Raw genomic sequence first — 15564 nt, 5'->3', positions numbered from 1 at the left:
TTCCCCTGATGAGGATGTCCATATTGGCTAGGATCCGCCCCGACATTTTCAGCAAGATCTTAAGTGCGAATTGCAGCGAGGCTACCGATGCCTGAATCGCCGCTATTTCGGCTAGCCCTGTACTAGATTTATCATTGCGGTCTATTATTTCATCAGGGTCGTCTTCCATTGAGGCTAACGCCAAATTAGGAGATGCGGAGAGTCTCTCTGGTCTATCTCTGACCATGGAAGACCCTGAAATTATGTCCATAGGTTTATCTGTCGATAGACAGCTGTTATTATTGAATCTTACTTCAGGTTGTGGTGTCATGTTTCTCTGGATATTTAAGCATAGGTCTAATAGTGAGTTATTGTCAATGTCTTCAAAATTAGATATACTCGACAAAGGATTGTCCCGTTGGTCAAATGCAACTTCTTCAATTGTAGTTGAGTTTATTTCTCGATGGGGGAAGAAGGAAGTAATCACACCTTGTTTGATCGGAGAGCTTTTTTTTGCTTTTATTTTGGGCATCAGGTTATCCATCTCAGCCTTCTTGTTAGCAGGACCCAAAGCAACTGTTCTTGACTTGGTCTTCCTTAAGTTGTACACAGGATAATTAGGATTCTTGTCTGATTGCATTAGAGACGTCTCGAGTGGACTATCTACGAGTACCAAGACCACACACAGTTTGCAGGGTATCGCCCACTTTATTTTCCCACTAGCACACTGTTATTGTACTAGCTCTGGATCAAAGGCTTCAGCCCGCAGTCTCCAGGTATTATCTGCTTAGATTGATAGCAGAGGACTAGCTATTCCGGTAGATCCACCTAGCTTAGCACTGTTAGTGTGTTACACTGATTATTAGCTATACTGGGCTAATTAGCCTCAATGGGCTCAATGGGCTAAGTTCAGTGATTCTACCTACTCCCTATTTATCACCAAAGTTATGGGCAGACAAGCCCTGTACAACCAGATTTCGCCAGTGGGAAATTGCTCAAGGCCACCCGCAATCACTCAGCCAACCAGGCTCTAGACAACTGTGCCAGACAACTGGCGTTGAGAAAGTCGTGGGGGGCGGTAAATTGTAATCTCGACCGGAGTGGTCTACAACCAGACCAGCCAAAATATGGCCGCGGGGTCCCGCCCCTGAAGTCGACCCGGGCTCGTAGACACTCTACGCCCCTGTCTGGTCAACTACCTGGTGGGGCCGGCCCCCATACTGTTCCTCAGTATGTTCAGGGAACTCACCCACCGCTCGACTGTGTCCCCGCAGCTCTGTAACTCAGCTCCGCTGCTGCGGCTCCACACCACCGCAGTGCTCGGTGAGCGACCAGGGCAGCGCCTCACTGGATCCACCCAAGACCCGTAGCCTAGCCGTATCGAACACCTGGCCGAATTCCGCTCCTCACTCCTCGCTCCTCACTCACTCAGCTCGGCTACCACCTCGCTCCGCTGAGATTAGAGGAAAGGACCTGTAGGGGCGTGTCAAGCCGCACCTCACGTTCGTACTCTCATGCGTACGTAGAGAGAGAGGCCGCTTCCGACACACCGTCACTGGCAAGCATCAATTCTAATGTATTCCTAGAAACCTAACAGCAGAGAGAGGTATCTAACAGTGTAAGTTTTCTTAGCGAGCATCAATTCTAATCTACTCCTAGCAGCCTACTCGCAGAGAGAGGCATCTAACAGTGTATGTTTCCTTAGCGAGCATCAATTCTAATGTACTCTTTGCAGTCTACCAGCAGAGAGAGACATCTAAAAGTGTACGTTTCCTTAGTGAGCATCAATTCTAAAGTACTCCTAGCAGCCTACCAGTAGAGAAGGGTATCTAACCGTGTAAGTTTACTTAGCAAGCATCAATTCTTATGGACTCCTACCAGTCTACCAGCAGAGAGAGACATCTAACAGTGTAAGATTCCTTAGTGAGCAGAAATTCTAATGTACTCCTAGCAGCCTACCCACAGAGAGAGGCATCAAACAGTGTGTGTTTCCTTAGCGAGCATCAATTCCAATGTACTCCTAGCAGCCTACCAGCAGAGAGAGGCATCTAACAGTGTACGTTTCCTTAGCGAGCTTCAATTCTAATGTACTCCGAGCAGCCTGCCCGCAGAGAGAGGCATTTAACAGTGTACGTTTCCTTAGCGAGCATCAATTCTAATGTACTCCTAGCAGCCTACCAGCAGAAAGAGGAACCTAAGAGTGTACGTTTTCTTAGCGAGCATCAAATCTAATGTACTCGTAGCATTCTACCAGCAGATAGAGGCATCTAACAGTGTAAGTTTCCTTAGCGAGCATCAATTCTAATGTACTCCTAGCAGCCTGCCCGCAGAGAGAGGCATCTAAAAGTGTATGTTTCCTTAACGAGCATCAATTCTAATGTACTCCTAGAAGTCTACCAGCAGACTGAGATGTCTAACAGTGTTTGGTTCCTTAGTGAGCATCAATTCTAATGTACTCCTAGCAGCTTTCCCGCAGAGCGAGGCATCTAACAGTGTACATTTCCTTAGCGAGCATCAATTCTAATGTTATCCTAGCAGCCTACCTACAGAGAGAGGCATCTAACAGTGTACGTTTTAATAGCGACCATCAATTCTAATGTACTCCGAACAGCCTGACCACAGACAGAGGCATCTAACAGTGTACGTTTCCTTAGCGAGCATCAATTCTAATTTACTCCTAGCAGCTTTCCCGCAGAGTGGTATCTAACAGTGTACATTTCCTTTGCGATCATCAATTCTAATGTACTCCTAGCAGCCTACCCACAGAGAGAGGCATCTAACAGTGTAAGTTTCATTAGAGAGCATCAATTCTAATGTACTCCTAGCAGCCTACCAGCAGAGAGAGGTATCTAACAGTGTACGTTTCCTTAGCGAGCATCAATTCTTATGTACTCCTAGCAGCCTACCAGCAGAGAGAGGTACGTAACAGTGTAAGTTTCCTTAGTGAGCATCAATTCCAATGTGCTCCTAGCAGCCTACCAGCAGAGAAAGGCATCAAACAGTGTAACTTTCCTTAGCTAGCATCAATTCTAATCTACTCCTAGCAGCTTTCCCGCAGAGAGAGGCATCTAACAGTGTACATTTCCTTTGCAAGCATCAATTCTAATGTACTCCTAGCAGCCTACCTGCAGAGAGAGGCATCTAACAGTGTACGTTTCCTTAGCGACCATCAATTCTAATGTACTCCGAGCAGCCTGTCCACAGAGAGAGGCATCTAACAGTGTATGTTTCCTTAGTGAGCATCAATTCTAATGTACTCCTAGCAGCCTGCCCGCAGAGAGAGACATTTAACAGTGTACGTTTCCTTAGCGAGCATCAGTTCTAATGTACTCGTAGCAGCCTGTCCGCAGAGATAGGTATCTAAAAGTATAAGTTTCCTTAGCAATCATCAATTCTAGTGTACTCCTAGCAGCCTGCCCACATAGAGAGGCATTTAACAGTGTACGTTTCCTTAGTGAGCATCAATTCTAATGTACTCCTAGCAGCCTACCAGCAGAAAGAAGTATCTAACAGTGTAAGTTTGTTTAGCAAGCTTCAATTCAAATTTACTCCTAGTAGCCTACCCACAGAGAGAGGCATCTAACAGTGTATGTTTCCTTAGTGAGCATCATTTCCAATGTACTGCTAGCAGCCTAACAGCAGAGAGAGGCATCTAACAGTTTAAGTATCCTTAGTGAGCATCAAATCTAATGTACTCCTAGCAGCCTACCCGCAGAGAGAGGCATCTAACACTGTACGTTTACTTAGCGAAAATCAATTCTAATGTACTCCGAGGAGCTTGCCCGCAGATAGAGGCATCTAACATTGTACGTTTCCTTAGCCAGCATCAATTCCAATGTACTCCTAGCAGCCTACCAGCAAAGAAAGACATCTAACAGTGTACATTTCCTTAGTGAGCATCAATTCTAATGTACTCCTAGTTGTCTACCAGCTGAGAGAGATGTCTAACAGTGTACCTTTCCTTAGTGAGCATCTATTCTAATGTACTCCTAGCAGCCTACCAGCAGAGAGAGGTATCTAACAGTGTAAGTTTGCTTAGCGAGCATCAATTCTAATGTACTCCTGGCAGCCTGCCCATAGAGAGAGTCATCAAACACTGTATGTTTCCTTAGCGAGCATCAATTCCAATGTACTCCTAGCAGCCTACCAGCAGAGAGAGGCATCTAACAGTGTAAGTTTCCTTAGCGAGCATCAATTCAAATATACGCCTAGCAGCTTTCCCGCAGAGAGAGGCATCTAACAGTGTACATTTTCTTTGCGAGCATCAATTCTAATGTACTCCTAGTAGCCTCCCTGCAGAGAGAGGCATCTAACAGTGTATGTTTCCTTAGCAAGCCTCGATTCTAATGTACTCCTAGGAGCCTGCCCGCAGAGAGAGGCATTTAACAGTGTACGTTTCCTTAGCGAGCATCAATTCTAATGTACTCCTAGCAGTCTACCAGCAGAGAGAGACGTCTAACAGTGTACGTTTCCTTAGTGAGCATCAATTATATAGTACTCCTAGTAGCAGATTACCAGCAGAGAGAGGTATCTAACAGTGCAAGTTTGCTTAGCAAGCTTCAATTCAAATGTACTCGTAGCATTCTACCAGCAGATAGAGGCATCTAACAGTGTAAGTTTCCTTAGCGAGCATCAATTCTAATGTACTCCTAGCAGCCTGCCAGCAGAGAGAGGCATCTAAAAGTGTATGTTTCCTTAACGAGCATCAATTCTAATGTACTCCTAGAAGTCTACCAGCAGACTGAGATGTCTAACAGTGTTTGGTTCCTTAGTGAGCATCAATTCTAATGTACTCCTAGCAGCTTTCCCGCAGAGCGAGGCATCTAACAGTGTACATTTCCTTAGCGAGCATCAATTCTAATGTTATCCTAGCAGCCTACCTACAGAGAGAGGCATCTAACAGTGTACGTTTTAATAGCGACCATCAATTCTAATGTACTCCGAACAGCCTGACCACAGACAGAGGCATCTAACAGTGTACGTTTCCTTAGCGAGCATCAATTCTAATGTACTCCTAGCAGCTTTCCCGCAGAGTGGTATCTAACAGTGTACATTTCCTTTGCGATCATCAATTCTAATGTACTCCTAGCAGCCTACCCACAGAGAGAGGCATCTAACAGTGTAAGTTTCATTAGAGAGCATCAATTCTAATGTACTCCTAGCAGCCTACCAGCAGAGAGAGGTATCTAACAGTGTACGTTTCCTTAGCGAGCATCAATTCTTATGTACTCCTAGCAGCCTACCAGCAGAGAGAGGTACGTAACAGTGTAAGTTTCCTTAGTGAGCATCAATTCCAATGTGCTCCTAGCAGCCTACCAGCAGAGAGAGGCATCAAACAGTGTAACTTTCCTTAGCTAGCATCAATTCTAATCTACTCTTAGCAGCTTTCCCGCAGAGAGAGGCATCTAACAGTGTACATTTCCTTTGCAAGCATCAATTCTAATGTACTCCTAGCAGCCTACCTGCAGAGAGAGGCATCTAACAGTGTACGTTTCCTTAGCGACCATCAATTCTAATGTACTCCGAGCAGCCTGTCCACAGAGAGAGGCATCTAACAGTGTATGTTTCCTTAGTGAGCATCAATTCTAATGTACTCCTAGCAGCCTGCCCGCAGAGAGAGACATTTAACAGTGTACGTTTCCTTAGCGAGCATCAGTTCTAATGTACTCGTAGCAGCCTGTCCGCAGAGATAGGTATCTAACAGTATAAGTTTCCTTAGCAATCATCAATTCTAGTGTACTCCTAGCAGCCTGCCCACATAGAGAGGCATTTAACAGTGTACGTTTCCTTAGTGAGCATCAATTCTAATGTACTCCTAGCAGCCTACCAGCAGAAAGAAGTATCTAACAGTGTAAGTTTGTTTAGCAAGCTTCAATTCAAATTTACTCCTAGTAGCCTACCCACAGAGAGAGGCATCTAACAGTGTATGTTTCCTTAGTGAGCATCATTTCCAATGTACTGCTAGCAGCCTAACAGCAGAGAGAGGCATCTAACAGTTTAAGTATCCTTAGTGAGCATCAAATCTAATGTACTCCTAGCAGCCTACCCGCAGAGAGAGGCATCTAACACTGTACGTTTACTTAGCGAGAATCAATTCTAATGTACTCCGAGGAGCTTGCCCGCAGATAGAGGCATCTAACATTGTACGTTTCCTTAGCCAGCATCAATTCCAATGTACTCCTAGCAGCCTACCAGCAAAGAAAGACATCTAACAGTGTACATTTCCTTAGTGAGCATCAATTCTAATGTACTCCTAGTTGTCTACCAGCTGAGAGAGATGTCTAACAGTGTACCTTTCCTTAGTGAGCATCTATTCTAATGTACTCCTAGCAGCCTACCAGCAGAGAGAGGTATCTAACAGTGTAAGTTTGCTTAGCGAGCATCAATTCTAATGTACTCCTGGCAGCCTGCCCACAGAGAGAGTCATCAAACACTGTATGTTTCCTTAGCGAGCATCAATTCCAATGTACTCCTAGCAGCCTACCAGCAGAGAGAGGCATCTAACAGTGTAAGTTTCCTTAGCGAGCATCAATTCAAATATACGCCTAGCAGCTTTCCCGCAGAGAGAGGCATCTAACAGTGTACATTTTCTTTGCGAGCATCAATTCTAATGTACTCCTAGTAGCCTCCCTGCAGAGAGAGGCATCTAACAGTGTATGTTTCCTTAGCAAGCCTCGATTCTAATGTACTCCTAGGAGCCTGCCCGCAGAGAGAGGCATTTAACAGTGTACGTTTCCTTAGCGAGCATCAATTCTAATGTACTCCTAGCAGTCTACCAGCAGAGAGAGACGTCTAACAGTGTACGTTTCCTTAGTGAGCATCAATTATATAGTACTCCTAGTAGCAGATTACCAGCAGAGAGAGGTATCTAACAGTGCAAGTTTGCTTAGCAAGCTTCAATTCAAATGTACTCCTAGCAGCCTACCCACAGAGAGAGGCATCAAAAAGTGTATGTTTCCTTAGCGAGCATCATTTCCAATGTACTGCTAGCAGCCTACCAGCAGAGAGAGGCATCTAACAGTTTAAGTATCCTTAGCTAGCATCAATTCTAATGTACTCCTAGCAGCTTACCCACAGAGAGAGGCCGCTAACAGTGTACGTTTCCTTAGCGAGCATCAATTCTAATGTACTCCTAGCAGCCTACCAGCAAAGAAAGACATCTAACAGTGTACGTTTCCTTAGCAAGCAGCAATTCTAATATACTCCTAGCAGTCTACCCACGGAGAGAGGCATTTAACACTGTACGTTTCCTTAGCAAGCATCACTTCTAATGTACTCCTAGCAGTCTACCAGCAGAGAGAGGTACCTAACAGTGTAAGTTTTCTTAGCGAGCATCAATTCTAATGTACTCCTAGCATTCTACCAGCAGAAAGAGGCATCTAAAAGTGTACGTTTCCTTAGTGAGCATCAATTCTAATGTACTCCTAGCAGCTTTCCCGCAGAGAGAGGCATCTAACAGTGTACGTTTCCTTAGAAAGTATCAATTCTAATGTAATCCTAGCAGCCTGCCCGTAGAGAGAGGCATCTAACAGTGTATGTTTCCTTAGCGAGTATCAATTCTAATGTACTTCTAGGAGCCTGCCCGCAGAAAGACACATTTAAAAGTGTAGGTTTCCTTAGCAAGCATCAATTCGAATGTACTCCTAGCAGCCTACCCGCAGAGAGAGGCATCTAACAGTGTAAGTTTCCTTAGCGATCATCAATTTTAATGTACTCCTAGCAGCCTGACCACAGAGAGAGGCATCTAACATTGTAAGTTTCCTTAGCGAGCATTAATTCTAATGTACTCCTAACAGCCTGCCCGCAGAGAGAGGCATCTAACAGTGTAAGTTTCCTTAGCGATCATCAATTCTATAGTACTCCTAGCAGCCTACCAGCAGAGAGAGGTATCTAACAGTGTAAGTTTGCTTAGCAAGCTTCAAATCAAATATACTCCTAGCGGCCTACCCACAGAGAGAGGCATAAAACAGTGTTTGTTTCCTTAGCGAGCATCAGTTCCAATGTACTGCTAGCAGCCTAACAGCAGAGAGAGGCATCTAACAGTGTAAGTTTCCTTAGCGATCATCAATTTTAATGTACTCCCTGCAGCCTGACCACAGAGAGAGGCATCTAACATTGTAAGTTTCCTTAGCGAGCATTAATTCTAATGTACTCCTAGCAGCCTGCCCGCAGAGAGAGGCATCTAACAGTGTAAGTTTCCTTAGCGATCATCAATTCTATAGTACTCCTAGCAGCCTACCAGCAGAGAGAGGTATCTAACAGTGTAAGTTTGCTTAGCAAGCTTCAAATCAAATATACTCCTAGCGGCCTACCCACAGAGAGAGGCATAAAACAGTGTATGTTTCCTTAGCGAGCATCAGTTCCAATGTACTCCTAGCAGCCTACCAGCAGAGAGAGGTATCTAACAGTGTACGTTTCCTTAGCGAGCATCAATTCTTATGTACTCCTAGCAGCCTACCAGCAGAGAGAGGTACGTAACAGTGTAAGTTTCCTTAGTGAGCATCAATTCCAATGTGCTCCTAGCAGCCTACCAGCAGAGAGAGGCATCTAACAGTGTAACTTTCCTTAGCTAGCATCAATTCTAATCTACTCCTAGCAGCTTTCCCGCAGAGAGAGGCATCTAACAGTGTACATTTCCTTTGCGAGCATCAATTCTAATGTACTCCTAGCAGCCTACCTGCAGAGAGAGGCATCTAACAGTGTACGTTTCCTTAGCGACCATCAATTCTAATGTACTCCAAGCAGCCTGTCCACAGAGAGAGGCATCTAACAGTGTATGTTTCCTTAGTGAGCATCAATTCTAATGTACTCCTAGCAGCCTGCCCGAAGAGAGAGACATTTAACAGTGTACGTTTCCTTAGCGAGCATCAGTTCTAATGTACTCGTAGCAGCCTGTCCGCAGAGATAGGTATCTAACAGTATAAGTTTCCTTAGCAATCATCAATTCTAGTGTACTCCTAGCAGCCTGCCCACATAGAGAGGCATTTAACAGTGTACGTTTCCTTAGTGAGCATCAATTCTAATGTACTCCTAGCAGCCTACCAGCAGAAAGAAGTATCTAACAGTGTAAGTTTATTTAGCAAGCTTCAATTCAAATTTACTCCTAGTAGCCTACCCACAGAGAGAGGCATCTAACAGTGTATGTTTCCTTAGTGAGCATCATTTCCAATGTACTGCTAGCAGCCTAACAGCAGAGAGAGGCATCTAACAGTTTAAGTATCCTTAGTGAGCATCAAATCTAATGTACTCCTAGCAGCCTACCCGCAGAGAGAGGCATCTAACACTGTACGTTTACTTAGCGAGAATCAATTCTAATGTACTCCGAGGAGCTTGCCCGCAGATAGAGGCATCTAACAGTGTACGTTTCCTTAGCCAGCATCAATTCCAATGTACTCCTAGCAGCCTACCAGCAAAGAAAGACATCTAACAGTGTACATTTCCTTAGTGAGCATCAATTCTAATGTACTCCTAGTTGTCTACCAGCTGAGAGAGAGGTCTAACAGTGTACCTTTCCTTAGTGAGCATCTATTCTAATGTACTCCTAGCAACCTACCAGCAGAGAGAGGTATCTAACAGTGTAAGTTTGCTTAGCGAGCATCAATTCTAATGTACTCCTGGCAGCCTGCCCACAGAGAGAGTCATCAAACACTGTATGTTTCCTTAGCGAGCATCAATTCCAATGTACTCCTAGCAGCCTACCAGCAGAAAGAGGCATCTAACAGTGTAAGTTTCCTTAGCGAGCATCAATTCAAATATACGCCTAGCAGCTTTCCCGCAGAGAGAGGCATCTAACAGTGTACATTTTCTTTGCGAGCATCAATTCTAATGTACTCCTAGTAGCCTCCCTGCAGAGAGAGGCATCTAACAGTGTATGTTTCCTTAGCAAGCCTCGATTCTAATGTACTCCTAGGAGCCTGCCCGCAGAGAGAGGCATTTAACAGTGTACGTTTCCTTAGCGAGCATCAATTCTAATGTACTCCTAGCAGTCTACCAGCAGAGAGAGACGTCTAACAGTGTACGTTTCCTTAGTGAGCATCAATTATATAGTACTCCTAGTAGCAGATTACCAGCAGAGAGAGGTATCTAACAGTGCAAGTTTGCTTAGCAAGCTTCAATTCAAATGTACTCCTAGCAGCCTACCCACAGAGAGAGGCATCAAAAAGTGTATGTTTCCTTAGCGAGCATCATTTCCAATGTACTGCTAGCAGCCTACCAGCAGAGAGAGGCATCTAACAGTTTAAGTATCCTTAGCTAGCATCAATTCTAATGTACTCCTAGCAGCTTACCCACAGAGAGAGGCCGCTAACAGTGTACGTTTCCTTAGCGAGCATCAATTCTAATGTACTCCTAGCAGCCTACCAGCAAAGAAAGACATCTAACAGTGTACGTTTCCTTAGCAAGCAGCAATTCTAATATACTCCTAGCAGTCTACCCACGGAGAGAGGCATTTAACACTGTACGTTTCCTTAGCAAGCATCACTTCTAATGTACTCCTAGCAGCCTACCAGCAGAGAGAGGTACCTAACAGTGTAAGTTTTCTTAGCGAGCATCAATTCTAATGTACTCCTAGCATTCTACCAGCAGAAAGAGGCATCTAAAAGTGTACGTTTCCTTAGTGAGCATCAATTCTAATGTACTCCTAGCAGCTTTCCCGCAGAGAGAGGCATCTAACAGTGTACGTTTCCTTAGAAAGTATCAATTCTAATGTAATCCCAGCAGCCTGCCCGTAGAGAGAGGCATCTAACAGTGTATGTTTCCTTAGCGAGTATCAATTCTAATGTACTTCTAGGAGCCTGCCCGCAGAAAGACACATTTAAAAGTATAGGTTTCCTTAGCAAGCATCAATTTGAATGTACTCCTAGCAGCCTACCCGCAGAGAGAGGCATCTAACAGTGTAAGTTTCCTTAGCGATCATCAATTTTAATGTACTCCTAGCAGCCTGACCACAGAGAGAGGCATCTAACATTGTAAGTTTCCTTAGCGAGCATTAATTCTAATGTACTCCTAACAGCCTGCCCGCAGAGAGAGGCATCTAACAGTGTAAGTTTCCTTAGCGATCATCAATTCTATAGTACTCCTAGCAGCCTACCAGCAGAGAGAAGTATCTAACAGTGTAAGTTTGCTTAGCAAGCTTCAAATCAAATATACTCCTAGCAGCCTACCCACAGAGAGAGGCATAAAACAGTGTATGTTTCCTTAGCGAGCATCAGTTCCAATGTACTGCTAGCAGCCTAACAGCAGAGAGAGGCATCTAACAGTGTAAGTTTCCTTAGCGATCATCAATTTTAATGTACTCCTAGCAGCCTGACCACAGAGAGAGGCATCTAACATTGTAAGTTTCCTTAGCGAGCATTAATTCTAATGTACTCCTAGCAGCCTGCCCGCAGAGAGAGGCATCTAACAGTGTAAGTTTCCTTAGCGATCATCAATTCTATAGTACTCCTAGCAGCCTACCAGCAGAGAGAGGTATCTAACAGTGTAAGTTTGCTTAGCAAGCTTCAAATCAAATATACTCCTAGCGGCCTACCCACAGAGAGAGGCATAAAACAGTGTATGTTTCCTTAGCGAGCATCAGTTCCAATGTACTGCTAGCAGCCTACCAGCAGAGAGAGGCATCTAACAGTGTTTGTTTCCTTAGCAGCATCAATTCCAATGTACTCCTAGCAGCCTACCAGCAAAGAAAGACATCTAATAGTGTACGTTTCCTTAGCGAGCAGCAATTCTAATGTACCCCTAGCAGCCTGCCTGCAGAGAGAGGCATTTAACACTGTACGTTTCCTTAGCGAGCATCAATTCTAATGTACTCCTAGCAGCTTACCCGCAGAGAGAGGCATCTAACAGTGTACGTTTCCTTAGCGAGCATCTATTCTAATGTACTCTTAGCTGTCTACAAGCAGATAGAGACGTCTAAAAGTGTACGTTTCCTTAGTGAGCATCAGTTCCAATGTACTGCTAGCAGCCTACCAGCAGAGAGAGGCATCTAACAGTGTATGTTTCCTTAGCGAGCATCAATTCCAATGTACTCCGAGCAGCTTTCCCGCAGAGAGAGGCATCTAACAGGGTACATTTCCTTAGCGAGTATCAATTCTAATGCCCTCTCCACGCTCCACTCTGCTATATCTGATAGTCTTGATATCCTTGCCCCTGTCATGAGAATCCGCCTGAAGCCCAAAGCCAAATGCAACTCCTGGTATGACTCGGATCTCGTCACCCTAAAATGCAAGTGCAGGTGGCAGAGAGGAAATGGCGTGCTTCTTGTACATCCTCTGACAAACTGGCCTGCCGCCTGCTCCAAAGGCAATACCGTCTCTCCGTTCTCACCAAGAAGAGAGCCCTTATCCAAGCCCGCATCTCTGCTGCATCTAACAACTCGGCCAAACTCTTTAAAATCTGCAAGGAGCTTGCCAACCCTGCTGCAGTCTCTACCTCTCTTGTCCCCTCCCAGGCCCTCTGCACTGCACTGGCCTCTCACTTCATCTCTAAAACTCAGGACATCTTGTCCACACTCTCCTCCTATCACCTCCCTCCATCTCTTCCTTGCACTTCCTCTGGCCCTTCTGCAGCCTCCCCTCCTCCCTCCTTCTCTGCCTTGCCCCTTTTTTCTGCTGACAAGGTTTCCAGACAAGTCCGATCTATGAAAGTCTCGTCTAAACAGGTTTACCCCTGCTCCTCCAAAACTATCAAGGACCACATCGACTTCCTAGCTCCTGCCCTGGCTGACTTTTGCAACCACTCCTTCGCCTCTGGAGTCTTCCCATCCCCCTTTAAGCACTCCCTTGTGCACCCCCTTCTTAAGAAACCCTCTTCCGACCCCTCCTGCCCAGCTAACTATCGCCCAATCTCCATCACTCCCTTCCTGGGCAAGCTCCTGGAGAAACTGGCCATCTCCCAGCTCAACCTCCATGCTGAATCTGTTGGTAGTCTTCATGACCATCAATCTGGCTTCAGAGCTGCCAGAAGCACGGAAACTGCTCTCCTGAACATCCGTGAGGACCTGCTCTTGAACCTCGACTCCAACACTCTGTGTGTTCTCATTCTGCTCGATCTCTCTTCTGCCTTTGACACTGTCAACCATGCCATCCTGCTCAACCGTCTACGTGATAACCTGGGTATCACTGGTCAGGCTCTGGCGTGGCTGACCTCTTTCCTTTCCAATCCACCCTCCCAGGTCCAGCTGGGGTCCTTCCTCTCTGACATCGTCTTCTATACCTGTGGTTTCCCCCAGGGATCTAATCTCTCTCCCTGGTTGTTCAACCAGTATCTGGCACTCCTTGCCCACCGCATCGCCTCTCTCTGCCCCAACTTTCAGTGCTATGCGGACGATACCCAGCTCATTTTCAGGCTACCCTCGGCCTCCTCCTCTCCTTCCATCATCTCCAACTGTCTGTCTGCTATCCAGGAATGGTGTGCCGCCAATGACCTCTGCCTTAATGCCAGTAAGACTGAGATTCTACTCATCGGCACACCCACTCCCTCCTTCCCTGCAGCGCTCTGGCCAGCCTCTCTTGGCCTGCTTCCTGCTCCTACTTGTAAGGCAAAAAACCTCGGGGTCATCTTCGACTCCACACTCTCCTTCTCTCCTCATATATCTGACGTCTCTAAGAAGTCACACTACCAGCTGCACCTCCTCAGAGGTATTCTTCCCTTCCTCTCCTTCCCCCAGAAGCTCACGGTCTCCAGAGCCCTGGTTCTCTCGAAGCTGGACTACTGTAACAGCCTCTATCTTAATCTGCCTGCCTCCACTCACCGCCCTCTGCAACTCATCCAGAACAGGACTGCGAGACTTGTCCTTGGCCTCAAGCCCATGGACCGTATCTCTCCAGGACTGAAATCTCTACACTGGCTCCCTGTGGCTGTGAGGATTAAGTTCAAAACCCTTTGCATTGTCCACAAGGCCTTCTGGGGCCTGGGGCCTAAATACCTTTAACTCTCTCTTTCTAAATATCTTCCTGCCCGAGCCCTTCGCTCATCTGTCTCCAACTCCCTCAGGGTCAGCCGCTTCTCGAAGCAACAAGCTGGGGGTAGATCTCTCTCTGCGGCAGCAGCCTCCCTCTGGAACAGCCTTCCTGCCTCCCTGAAACTTTAGGAGAACCATCTTCGGTTCCGGAAGCACCTCAAAACCTTCCTCTTTGCTTCTGCTTTCTCTCTCCCTCTCCCGTGCTAAATTCTTCATTGAAACTGCACTGAACCTGCACCTGGGCCACTCTCACCGACCTCGGTCCTTGGCCCAGCCACTCTACACTTGCACTGCCTCCCTGGCAAACCCTGCACTGCGGGACTGTCTCTGCATCCCTACACCCCCCCGCCCAGCACTTGTCTGCACTTACCTTGCACTTGCCACCAGATGGCCCTATTTATTTATTATTCTACTTACCCTGTTCAGCACTTCCCTCTCTCCCTTTCCCCTTGCACTTTTTCCCTTCCCCCTAGCCCTGCACTTGCGCGATCTGAATGACACCTGGCCTAGTAGGATCGTTGTCTGTCTTTCCCCCTTGTTCCCCCCTCCCTGCCTCGTCGCGCTTTGAAACACTTGTGTATAGGCGTGTTACAAATGCCTTATCATATCATATCATATCATATCATATCATATCATATCATATCATATCATATATCATATCATGTACCCCTAGCAGCCTGCCTGCACAGAGAGGCATCTAACAGTGTACGTTTCCTTAGCGAGCATCAATTCTAATGTAATCCTAGCAGCCTACCCGCAGAGAGAGGCATCTAACAGTGTAGGTTTCCTTAGCAATCAGCAATTCTAATGTACTCCTAGCAGCCTGCCCGCACAGAGAGGCATCTAACATGTACGTTTCCTTAGCGAGCTTCAATTCTAATGTACTCCTAGCAGTTGACACCCTCGCTCTGGCCCTTGCTGATTTTTGCAACCACTCCTTTGCCTCTGGATCCTTCCCCTCCCCTCTGAAGCACTCCTTTGTGCATCCTCTTCTCAAGAAACCCACAGCTGATCCTTCTTGTCCAGCTAATTATCGCCCAATTTCCATTACTCCCTTTCTTGGCAAACTCCTGGAAAAGTTGGCCATCTCTCAGCTTAACCTTCTTTCCAATTCTGTTGGCTGTCTCCATGGCCAGCAGTCTGGCTTCAGAGCTGCCACAAGCACGGAAACTGCTCTCCTGAACATCCGTGAAGATCTGCTCTCCAACCTTGACTCTAACATTCCCTCTGTCCTCATCCTCCTCGATCTCTCTTCTGCCTTCGACACGATCAACCATACCATCCTGCTCAATCGTCTCTGTGAAAACCTGGGTATCACTGATCAAGCTCTGGCCTGGCTGACCTCTTTCCTCTCAGATCGACCCTCCCAGGTCCAACTTGGGTCCTTCCTTTCATCTATCTTCCTCTCTACCTGTGGTGTTCCCCAGGGGTATAACCTCTTACACTGGTGTTTCAACCAATACCTGGCAACTCTCGCCCACTGCATTGCCACTTTCTGCTCAAATTTCCAGTGCTATGCTGACAACACTCAACTCATTTTCAGGCTGCCCTCTGCCACCTCCTCATCTCTGATTGCTTAACTGCCATTCACCATTTGTGTGCCGCCAATGATCTTTGTCTGAATGCCA

At 46.2% G+C, this 15564-nt stretch overlaps 1 protein-coding gene across 1 annotated transcript in view; it reads right to left on the bottom strand.

The window, feature by feature from the left end:
- Positions 1–15564, bottom strand: part of VAV1 (vav guanine nucleotide exchange factor 1) — a 1439562-nt gene that overhangs the window by 550311 nt on the left and 873687 nt on the right. The gene's annotated exons all lie outside the window — the stretch shown is intronic.

This window comes from Ambystoma mexicanum, chromosome 3q (genome assembly GCF_040938575.1).
Source record: "Ambystoma mexicanum isolate Mex_15411 chromosome 3q, UKY_AmexF1_1, whole genome shotgun sequence".
Lineage (NCBI taxonomy): Eukaryota > Metazoa > Chordata > Amphibia > Caudata > Ambystomatidae > Ambystoma > Ambystoma mexicanum.
The sequence above is the reverse complement of the archived record's forward strand: the minus strand, read 5'-3'. Positions and strand labels throughout refer to the sequence as shown.